We start from the raw sequence: 12,781 nt of genomic DNA, 5'->3' as shown, positions 1-12,781 counted from the left end.
AGTCATTTTTTCACTGCAGAAGCCCCCAGGCTGGCATCATTAAGCTAGAATGGTGGGTAGAGGCCAGCATCTGAAAGAAACCAGAGGTGAGAGATGATTTTGTCTTGATTGGAACGCCAGAAATATTCGAATCGAAAGATGGCGGTTCATTGGTAAAGTTGTCTCTCTGGCCGTTCTGTGGGTGGATTCCAAGACCTGCCAAGGCATTTTGGACGAGTTCTGACTTCCAAAGAATGCAATCGGTGCAACATTTTGCCGGCAGGATTGGGTGGCTCGACACTTATAAAAAATATATGGAATGAAGGTAGGAAGCCTTTCATGCCGCCGCCATGACTGTTTTTCCCAAGCATCCCTTTCGGTCAGCAACGAGGAAATTACAGGTTTGCAAGCATAGCTCTAATCGAATAGTAATTGCTGAGTCTGCTGAATGATTGATGGGAAATTTCCTTGGTGAACGGAAGGGAATAGGGTTGAAGTTTGCTGCAAATGTATATTTTTGACGTCAGAATTATTTTTTCATTAAAAAAAATGGAGGCAAAGATGTGTAGTTTTTGTTGTTGTCCTGTTACGTAGAAAACGGGCATTTTCAGATTTGCTGCTGACCAAACAACCATATGCAACAGAAATCAAGAGTTGTAGTCAGTTAGTTGGCTTTTAAAGCTATGAAAATTATCACTTTGCCATAAAAAGCAGTCATTACTATCATGTGCCCAGATATGTAAAAGCTAGAGATTTTTCAATCACTGCTGGTGTTTATCGTACACATATGTACGATTGCCGGTTAAAGGGTTAACCAAAAATATTTTTTGTCAGTCAATTCATCTTTCGAATTCGCAAACGACTCAAAAATGCAAAGCCCATCAACACCAGTCCTCATGCAAATCTCTGTGTCAACTTTACCGCAGGACAAGAAGTTGGAGGGGAGGGTAGATGGTAATACCCCTCAAAACCTTTATAATTATACCACAGCACAAAATTGAAGCAAGAGGAGTAAATAATTTGACATTGTAGCTTGGCCATAGACTTTATTAGGGCTCAATGCAATCATGAGGCTACAGTTACTTTAACTAAGGTGATCCAGTGTGGCAGGAGTGCTGGTCACGTGACTAGCCCAGGCCCAAACTGCAACCCTAACCCAAAATCTAACCCTAACCCCAACAACTTAACCCTAACCCTAACCCACAAGCCCTGACCCTGCAACCCTAATCCATGCACCATTATAGGCTTGGTTTAACACTAGCTTTCACTCTGTCATGTTAAAAGTTGTGGTCACGTGACCTCTATTGTTCCCCTTAACCCTTTAACCGGCAGATTTCTGTGACTTTCTAAAGGTTTTTTCTGGGCTTATACATTCTGTAGAACTTCGTGATTGCATATAAGAAGTTCAAGTAAAAATGTGTGCTGTTTCGAAACACCGAGGGCTCAGATTTTTATTGTGACGTCAGTAGTCGGCAGTTGCTTCTTTCGTAGGCGAGCTGTTGGGCTTGGATTTGGCTCGTTTTGTGTTTATAAGTGATTTTTCGAGTCATTTTTTCACTGCAGAAGCCCCCAGGCTGGCATCATTAAGCTAGAATGGTGGGTAGAGGCCAGCATCTGAAAGAAACCAGAGGTGAGAGATGATTTTGTCTTGATTGGAACGCCAGAAATATTCGAATCGAAAGATGGCGGTTCATTGGTAAAGTTGTCTCTCTGGCCGTTCTGTGGGTGGATTCCAAGACCTGCCAAGGCATTTTGGACGAGTTCTGACTTCCAAAGAATGCAATCGGTGCAACATTTTGCCGGCAGGATTGGGTGGCTCGACACTTATAAAAAATATATGGAATGAAGGTAGGAAGCCTTTCATGCCGCCGCCATGACTGTTTTTCCCAAGCATCCCTTTCGGTCAGCAACGAGGAAATTACAGGTTTGCAAGCATAGCTCTAATCGAATAGTAATTGCTGAGTCTGCTGAATGATTGATGGGAAATTTCCTTGGTGAACGGAAGGGAATAGGGTTGAAGTTTGCTGCAAATGTATATTTTTGAAGTCAGAATTATTTTTTCATTAAAAAAAATGGAGGCAAAGATGTGTAGTTTTTGTTGTTGTCCTGTTACGTAGAAAACGGGCATTTTCAGATTTGCTGCTGACCAAACAACCATATGCAACAGAAATCAAGAGTTGTAGTCAGTTAGATGGCTTTTAAAGCTATGAAAATTATCACTTTGCCATAAAAAGCAGTCATTACTATCATGTGCCCAGATATGTAAAAGCTAGAGATTTTTCAATCACTGCTGGTGTTTATCGTACACATATGTACGATTGCCGGTTAAAGGGTTAACCAAAAATATTTTTTGTCAGTCAATTCATCTTTCGAATTCGCAAACGACTCAAAAATGCAAAGCCCATCAACACCAGTCCTCATGCAAATCTCTGTGTCAACTTTACCGCAGGACAAGAAGTTGGAGGGGAGGGTAGATGGCAATACCCCTCAAAACCTTTATAATTATACCACAGCACAAAATTGAAGCAAGAGGAGTAAATAATTTGACATTGTAGCTTGGCCATAGACTTTATTAGGGCTCAATGCAATCATGAGGCTACAGTTACTTTAACTAAGGTGATCCAGTGTGGCAGGAGTGCTGGTCACGTGACTAGCCCAGGCCCAAACTGCAACCCTAACCCAAAATCTAACCCTACCCCCAACAACTTAACCCTAACCCTAACCCACAAGCCCTGACCCTGCAACCCTAATCCATGCACCATTATAGGCTTGGTTTAACACTAGCTTTCACTCTGTCATGTTAAAAGTTGTGGTCACGTGACCTCTATTGTTCCCCTTAACCCTTTAACCGGCAGATTTCTGTGACTTTCTAAAGGTTTTTTCTGGGCTTATACATTCTGTAGAACTTCGTGATTGCATATAAGAAGTTCAAGTAAAAATGTGTGCTGTTTCGAAACACCGAGGGCTCAGATTTTTATTGTGACGTCAGTAGTCGGCAGTTGCTTCTTTCGTAGGCGAGCTGTTGGGCTTGGATTTGGCTCGTTTTGTGTTTATAAGTGATTTTTCGAGTCATTTTTTCACTGCAGAAGCCCCCAGGCTGGCATCATTAAGCTAGAATGGTGGGTAGAGGCCAGCATCTGAAAGAAACCAGAGGTGAGAGATGATTTTGTCTTGATTGGAACGCCAGAAATATTCGAATCGAAAGATGGCGGTTCATTGGTAAAGTTGTCTCTCTGGCCGTTCTGTGGGTGGATTCCAAGACCTGCCAAGGCATTTTGGACGAGTTCTGACTTCCAAAGAATGCAATCGGTGCAACATTTTGCCGGCAGGATTGGGTGGCTCGACACTTATAAAAAATATATGGAATGAAGGTAGGAAGCCTTTCATGCCGCCGCCATGACTGTTTTTCCCAAGCATCCCTTTCGGTCAGCAACGAGGAAATTACAGGTTTGCAAGCATAGCTCTAATCGAATAGTAATTGCTGAGTCTGCTGAATGATTGATGGGAAATTTCCTTGGTGAACGGAAGGGAATAGGGTTGAAGTTTGCTGCAAATGTATATTTTTGACGTCAGAATTATTTTTTCATTAAAAAAAAATGGAGGCAAAGATGTGTAGTTTTTGTTGTTGTCCTGTTACGTAGAAAACGGGCATTTTCAGATTTGCTGCTGACCAAACAACCATATGCAACAGAAATCAAGAGTTGTAGTCAGTTAGTTGGCTTTTAAAGCTATGAAAATTATCACTTTGCCATAAAAAGCAGTCATTACTATCAGGTGCCCAGATATGTAAAAGCTAGAGATTTTTCAATCACTGCTGGTGTTTATCGTACACATATGTACGATTGCCGGTTAAAGGGTTAACCAAAAATATTTTTTGTCAGTCAATTCATCTTTCGAATTCGCAAACGACTCAAAAATGCAAAGCCCATCAACACCAGTCCTCATGCAAATCTCTGTGTCAACTTGACCGCAGGACAAGAAGTTGGAGGGGAGGGTAGATGGTAATACCCCTCAAAACCTTTATAATTATACCACAGCACAAAATTGAAGCAAGAGGAGTAAATAATTTGACATTGTAGCTTGGCCATAGACTTTATTAGGGCTCAATGCAATCATGAGGCTACAGTTACTTTAACTAAGGTGATCCAGTGTGACAGGAGTGCTGGTCACGTGACTAGCCCAGGCCCAAACTGCAACCCTAACCCAAAATCTAACCCTAACCCCAACAACTTAACCCTAACCCTAACCCACAAGCCCTGACCCTGCAACCCTAATCCATGCACCATTATAGGCTTGGTTTAACACTAGCTTTCACTCTGTCATGTTAAAAGTTGTGGTCACGTGACCTCTATTGTTCCCCTTAACCCTTTAACCGGCAGATTTCTGTGACTTTCTAAAGGTTTTTTCTGGGCTTATACATTCTGTAGAACTTCGTGATTGCATATAAGAAGTTCAAGTAAAAATGTGTGCTGTTTCGAAACACCGAGGGCTCAGATTTTTATTGTGACGTCAGTAGTCGGCAGTTGCTTTTTTCGTAGGCGAGCTGTTGGGCTTGGATTTGGCTCGTTTTGTGTTTATAAGTGATTTTTCGAGTCATTTTTTCACTGCAGAAGCCCCCAGGCTGGCATCATTAAGCTAGAATGGTGGGTAGAGGCCAGCATCTGAAAGAAACCAGAGGTGAGAGATGATTTTGTCTTGATTGGAACGCCAGAAATATTCGAATCGAAAGATGGCGGTTCATTGGTAAAGTTGTCTCTCTGGCCGTTCTGTGGGTGGATTCCAAGACCTGCCAAGGCATTTTGGACGAGTTCTGACTTCCAAAGAATGCAATCGGTGCAACATTTTGCCGGCAGGATTGGGTGGCTCGACACTTATAAAAAATATATGGAATGAAGGTAGGAAGCCTTTCATGCCGCCGCCATGACTGTTTTTCCCAAGCATCCCTTTCGGTCAGCAACGAGGAAATTACAGGTTTGCAAGCATAGCTCTAATCGAATAGTAATTGCTGAGTCTGCTGAATGATTGATGGGAAATTTCCTTGGTGAACGGAAGGGAATAGGGTTGAAGTTTGCTGCAAATGTATATTTTTGACGTCAGAATTATTTTTTCATTAAAAAAAATGGAGGCAAAGATGTGTAGTTTTTGTTGTTGTCCTGTTACGTAGAAAACGGGCATTTTCAGATTTGCTGCTGACCAAACAACCATATGCAACAGAAATCAAGAGTTGTAGTCAGTTAGATGGCTTTTAAAGCTATGAAAATTATCACTTTGCCATAAAAAGCAGTCATTACTATCAGGTGCCCAGATATGTAAAAGCTAGAGATTTTTCAATCACTGCTGGTGTTTATCGTACACATATGTACGATTGCCGGTTAAAGGGTTAACCAAAAATATTTTTTGTCAGTCAATTCATCTTTCGAATTCGCAAACGACTCAAAAATGCAAAGCCCATCAACACCAGTCCTCATGCAAATCTCTGTGTCAACTTTACCGCAGGACAAGAAGTTGGAGGGGAGGGTAGATGGCAATACCCCTCAAAACCTTTATAATTATACCACAGCACAAAATTGAAGCAAGAGGAGTAAATAATTTGACATTGTAGCTTGGCCATAGACTTTATTAGGGCTCAATGCAATCATGAGGCTACAGTTACTTTAACTAAGGTGATCCAGTGTGACAGGAGTGCTGGTCACGTGACTAGCCCAGGCCCAAACTGCAACCCTAACCCAAAATCTAACCCTAACCCCAACAACTTAACCCTAACCCTAACCCACAAGCCCTGACCCTGCAACCCTAATCCATGCACCATTATAGGCTTGGTTTAACACTAGCTTTCACTCTGTCATGTTAAAAGTTGTGGTCACGTGACCTCTATTGTTCCCCTTAACCCTTTAACCGGCAGATTTCTGTGACTTTCTAAAGGTTTTTTCTGGGCTTATACATTCTGTAGAACTTCGTGATTGCATATAAGAAGTTCAAGTAAAAATGTGTGCTGTTTCGAAACACCGAGGGCTCAGATTTTTATTGTGACGTCAGTAGTCGGCAGTTGCTTCTTTCGTAGGCGAGCTGTTGGGCTTGGATTTGGCTCGTTTTGTGTTTATAAGTGATTTTTCGAGTCATTTTTTCACTGCAGAAGCCCCCAGGCTGGCATCATTAAGCTAGAATGGTGGGTAGAGGCCAGCATCTGAAAGAAACCAGAGGTGAGAGATGATTTTGTCTTGATTGGAACGCCAGAAATATTCGAATCGAAAGATGGCGGTTCATTGGTAAAGTTGTCTCTCTGGCCGTTCTGTGGGTGGATTCCAAGACCTGCCAAGGCATTTTGGACGAGTTCTGACTTCCAAAGAATGCAATCGGTGCAACATTTTGCCGGCAGGATTGGGTGGCTCGACACTTATAAAAAATATATGGAATGAAGGTAGGAAGCCTTTCATGCCGCCGCCATGACTGTTTTTCCCAAGCATCCCTTTCGGTCAGCAACGAGGAAATTACAGGTTTGCAAGCATAGCTCTAATCGAATAGTAATTGCTGAGTCTGCTGAATGATTGATGGGAAATTTCCTTGGTGAACGGAAGGGAATAGGGTTGAAGTTTGCTGCAAATGTATATTTTTGACGTCAGAATTATTTTTTCATTAAAAAAAAATGGAGGCAAAGATGTGTAGTTTTTGTTGTTGTCCTGTTACGTAGAAAACGGGCATTTTCAGATTTGCTGCTGACCAAACAACCATATGCAACAGAAATCAAGAGTTGTAGTCAGTTAGATGGCTTTTAAAGCTATGAAAATTATCACTTTGCCATAAAAAGCAGTCATTACTATCAGGTGCCCAGATATGTAAAAGCTAGAGATTTTTCAATCACTGCTGGTGTTTATCGTACACATATGTACGATTGCCGGTTAAAGGGTTAACCAAAAATATTTTTTGTCAGTCAATTCATCTTTCGAATTCGCAAACGACTCAAAAATGCAAAGCCCATCAACACCAGTCCTCATGCAAATCTCTGTGTCAACTTGACCGCAGGACAAGAAGTTGGAGGGGAGGGTAGATGGCAATACCCCTCAAAACCTTTATAATTATACCACAGCACAAAATTGAAGCAAGAGGAGTAAATAATTTGACATTGTAGCTTGGCCATAGACTTTATTAGGGCTCAATGCAATCATGAGGCTACAGTTACTTTAACTAAGGTGATCCAGTGTGACAGGAGTGCTGGTCACGTGACTAGCCCAGGCCCAAACTGCAACCCTAACCCAAAATCTAACCCTAACCCCAACAACTTAACCCTAACCCTAACCCACAAGCCCTGACCCTGCAACCCTAATCCATGCACCATTATAGGCTTGGTTTAACACTAGCTTTCACTCTGTCATGTTAAAAGTTGTGGTCACGTGACCTCTATTGTTCCCCTTAACCCTTTAACCGGCAGATTTCTGTGACTTTCTAAAGGTTTTTTCTGGGCTTATACATTCTGTAGAACTTCGTGATTGCATATAAGAAGTTCAAGTAAAAATGTGTGCTGTTTCGAAACACCGAGGGCTCAGATTTTTATTGTGACGTCAGTAGTCGGCAGTTGCTTCTTTCGTAGGCGAGCTGTTGGGCTTGGATTTGGCTCGTTTTGTGTTTATAAGTGATTTTTCGAGTCATTTTTTCACTGCAGAAGCCCCCAGGCTGGCATCATTAAGCTAGAATGGTGGGTAGAGGCCAGCATCTGAAAGAAACCAGAGGTGAGAGATGATTTTGTCTTGATTGGAACGCCAGAAATATTCGAATCGAAAGATGGCGGTTCATTGGTAAAGTTGTCTCTCTGGCCGTTCTGTGGGTGGATTCCAAGACCTGCCAAGGCATTTTGGACGAGTTCTGACTTCCAAAGAATGCAATCGGTGCAACATTTTGCCGGCAGGATTGGGTGGCTCGACACTTATAAAAAATATATGGAATGAAGGTAGGAAGCCTTTCATGCCGCCGCCATGACTGTTTTTCCCAAGCATCCCTTTCGGTCAGCAACGAGGAAATTACAGGTTTGCAAGCATAGCTCTAATCGAATAGTAATTGCTGAGTCTGCTGAATGATTGATGGGAAATTTCCTTGGTGAACGGAAGGGAATAGGGTTGAAGTTTGCTGCAAATGTATATTTTTGACGTCAGAATTATTTTTTCATTAAAAAAAAATGGAGGCAAAGATGTGTAGTTTTTGTTGTTGTCCTGTTACGTAGAAAACGGGCATTTTCAGATTTGCTGCTGACCAAACAACCATATGCAACAGAAATCAAGAGTTGTAGTCAGTTAGATGGCTTTTAAAGCTATGAAAATTATCACTTTGCCATAAAAAGCAGTCATTACTATCAGGTGCCCAGATATGTAAAAGCTAGAGATTTTTCAATCACTGCTGGTGTTTATCGTACACATATGTACGATTGCCGGTTAAAGGGTTAACCAAAAATATTTTTTGTCAGTCAATTCATCTTTCGAATTCGCAAACGACTCAAAAATGCAAAGCCCATCAACACCAGTCCTCATGCAAATCTCTGTGTCAACTTGACCGCAGGACAAGAAGTTGGAGGGGAGGGTAGATGGCAATACCCCTCAAAACCTTTATAATTATACCACAGCACAAAATTGAAGCAAGAGGAGTAAATAATTTGACATTGTAGCTTGGCCATAGACTTTATTAGGGCTCAATGCAATCATGAGGCTACAGTTACTTTAACTAAGGTGATCCAGTGTGACAGGAGTGCTGGTCACGTGACTAGCCCAGGCCCAAACTGCAACCCTAACCCAAAATCTAACCCTAACCCCAACAACTTAACCCTAACCCTAACCCACAAGCCCTGACCCTGCAACCCTAATCCATGCACCATTATAGGCTTGGTTTAACACTAGCTTTCACTCTGTCATGTTAAAAGTTGTGGTCACGTGACCTCTATTGTTCCCCTTAACCCTTTAACCGGCAGATTTCTGTGACTTTCTAAAGGTTTTTTCTGGGCTTATACATTCTGTAGAACTTCGTGATTGCATATAAGAAGTTCAAGTAAAAATGTGTGCTGTTTCGAAACACCGAGGGCTCAGATTTTTATTGTGACGTCAGTAGTCGGCAGTTGCTTCTTTCGTAGGCGAGCTGTTGGGCTTGGATTTGGCTCGTTTTGTGTTTATAAGTGATTTTTCGAGTCATTTTTTCACTGCAGAAGCCCCCAGGCTGGCATCATTAAGCTAGAATGGTGGGTAGAGGCCAGCATCTGAAAGAAACCAGAGGTGAGAGATGATTTTGTCTTGATTGGAACGCCAGAAATATTCGAATCGAAAGATGGCGGTTCATTGGTAAAGTTGTCTCTCTGGCCGTTCTGTGGGTGGATTCCAAGACCTGCCAAGGCATTTTGGACGAGTTCTGACTTCCAAAGAATGCAATCGGTGCAACATTTTGCCGGCAGGATTGGGTGGCTCGACACTTATAAAAAATATATGGAATGAAGGTAGGAAGCCTTTCATGCCGCCGCCATGACTGTTTTTCCCAAGCATCCCTTTCGGTCAGCAACGAGGAAATTACAGGTTTGCAAGCATAGCTCTAATCGAATAGTAATTGCTGAGTCTGCTGAATGATTGATGGGAAATTTCCTTGGTGAACGGAAGGGAATAGGGTTGAAGTTTGCTGCAAATGTATATTTTTGACGTCAGAATTATTTTTTCATTAAAAAAAAATGGAGGCAAAGATGTGTAGTTTTTGTTGTTGTCCTGTTACGTAGAAAACGGGCATTTTCAGATTTGCTGCTGACCAAACAACCATATGCAACAGAAATCAAGAGTTGTAGTCAGTTAGATGGCTTTTAAAGCTATGAAAATTATCACTTTGCCATAAAAAGCAGTCATTACTATCAGGTGCCCAGATATGTAAAAGCTAGAGATTTTTCAATCACTGCTGGTGTTTATCGTACACATATGTACGATTGCCGGTTAAAGGGTTAAAAAACTACAAATTACACTACTGTCTAGCCCGACGCATTGGCGTAGTTTTGTTTGTTTATGAAAATACAAATTATGTATACACAAAGGACATATAACTGCCTTCGAATCGAAGTGGGTGCGTGCGAACTGAAAGGCTAACACTTCAATTACAAACCACTAACCATCAGCACTTCTGCTCTAATTCCTAGAAGTACAAATTAAGCGGACTAACATTCGTGTCCATGGGCTATGTAAGACACAAGTTTGGCGTAATACGGGGGCGTATTTTTCGGTGGTGTGGATGTTTTATTAGTTTGGCTGAGATCCTGTGATATTTATGTAATCAGTAGTTGCTAAATGGGTACTGCCTGACCCCAACTGTAAAACTACTGAACCCTTCCTTACTGCCGTACGAACAAATTAAAATTGAGCTCAGTTCTCGAGTAAAATGCTGTTCGTCCTTTCCTTTTCAGCTCTCGGCGTGAAATCTCTAACATTTTACTCAAATAACTGGACGTCGTAGTCAATTCAGTGGATTTCACAAACAATCGAGTGAATTTCACAAATATGTGGAACAGTTTCTAATGGCGTGCTTCATTTCTGGATTTCAAAATAGCCCGAAGGAAAAATGCTTATTGCAGAAATTTTTATGTCTAGCAGATACCTACGAGAGCTAATAAAAAACCTTGCTTTGTCGCCAAAGCGCTGTCATGAGCATAATTGTCGCTTTCACTGAATATTCCTTTCATATTTACTATGACAAGGACCGTGAGAACCACTCTTGAAGAAGGCAGGAAATAATTATTGTAAAAAAGGAAAAAAAAAAAAACAGTCTAACCGATTCTCTCACAATTTTGTCACAGTCTTAATGAAACAACTTATACTCTGGTTTAGATGGCGTCTAAGCTAAGGTTGCTGAACTATAGCAATAAGAGATTGGGCTGTAAGTGCTGAATGACTAACCACCAAATCAGTACTTAACTAAGCCAAGGTCACATTTCCCTACAGTCGACTTCATGGAGAGACGTCAACAATAATCGTTTTGGAATTATATCTTAATTTATCTTATCATATTTGCATTGTAATTTGTTTTATAATCTTATTTTCTGTAATACTAGACAATTAGCACTGGAAAGCCCCGCTGGGGAGTGTTAATAAAAATTATATTGTGACGATAACCTTGAAAAATCAATTTTATTGCTGATTGTTGCCCCCGCAGGGTTTTGGCCCAGAGGCCAAAACCCGAGGAGGCACCCTAGGACTCCCCGCGTGTATACATAAAAGGACAAAGAATATTTGTTGAAAAAGTAAGAAATATGTTTGTAATGGGCGAAGCGTTCTCGATTTGACAAAACTAGGCGCGCACGGTCGTGACGGGTAATATTTTAGCAAGCGCGCACGGTGGTGTCGGGTACTTGCAACCACGAGGTCGCGTTTGGTCACCTTCGCGTTTCGAGCTTCGCCATCTGCTAGCAGCGTTTTGTTTTCCGGTTTTGGCCTACGCGTGTTCACAGATTTGTTCGAGCGGTTTCTCTGCTTTGGTTGTGTTAAGTGATATTTAAAGCAAATGTTAGTAATACGTCGAAATATTTCGAGCAATTGGTTTCGTGTTCTTGGCTACGTGCCGGCTACCTATGTTCCAAGCGTTACATTTGTAAGGTTTGCTTTCGGAGGTTTGTTGTATCGTATACATCTTACAAGTTACAACGAGTAATAAACAAACGCGTGAACTTTGTCATGTAGTACAAGGTACAACGTAATTCGTATCGCTAACAAACTGTCAGATTATTTGATCCAAAGAGTGGGTTGTTTTCTCGAATCTTTGAATGTGCCATATTTTGTTACTCGTGGAATTTTTTAGGCTTTTTGGCCTGGAAATTATTGTAAGTTTATTTTGAATTTTATAAGCCCGGGAATAAGCTTGTGTGTTGTCATCACGAATAATGTGTTATGTGTTATTTCCGCTAGGTGTTATTTCCGCGCGCTAGGTAATATAATTCGACTTGAACTTGTGAATATTTTTAGGACGCAACGGTGTCACACAACAAGAAATTCCGCATGACACAGTAAAAAAGAAGCCTAATTGTGCAGTCCATCGGCATTAATAATTAAAGGCGACAAAAAACAAATTATAAAAAGGCGGGGGCAGCTTTATAGTGAGAACTATTACTAGTGTAAGTTAATCATGCAGCGTGTCCAACTAATTGTCTATTAGTGGAAAAAATAAGAAGCAGGAAAAATCTTCAGTCTCAAGGAAACGCCATTGCTAACAGCATACCAATTTTTTGTTGTTGCTACTTTTCGAGGAACAAATTTACTTGTGATTGCAGGAAGATGTTGCAGAAAGAAATACCTTCAGCATTGAAGTTTTGCATCGTATCCCACAGCGTTCAAGCATGTCAGCTACATCTCATTTACTAGCAATTGGAAAAATACTTTAATTATGCCGACATCTTTTCAACTGAAGAAAACTTTGCTCCAACGATCTTACACAAACAACGGTGATTGCAATTACATAAGCGCGAGCTTTTTGTAAGAATGCCTCTGAATGGTAGTAAAATCCCAGAAATGTCGTTCGACTTGTATCCACTTTATGCGCGCTGATATGTGAAGTCATCTTAGCTTCAAATGGTACCTGATTATTTTTATTGCCAACGGAATGGCGATCATTGGTTCAACACCAGCTCACCACCGGGCTTATTACTCTACTCGAATGAAAACTCCTATTCAGTGACATGAAGTGTGATACGTACACGAGGGACACGACAAACAAAACGAGTTTACGCGCACAGTACGGTATTGACGCTTTTCCGTGTATATGAGAGAAACCCGGAAATATGATATACTTTGTTGGGCAAGCGAAAAGA

Source organism: Oculina patagonica, chromosome 7, assembly GCF_052425735.1.
Source record: "Oculina patagonica isolate OP01 chromosome 7, crgOcupat, whole genome shotgun sequence".
NCBI lineage: Eukaryota > Metazoa > Cnidaria > Anthozoa > Scleractinia > Oculinidae > Oculina > Oculina patagonica.
Note: the sequence above shows the minus strand (reverse complement) of the source record.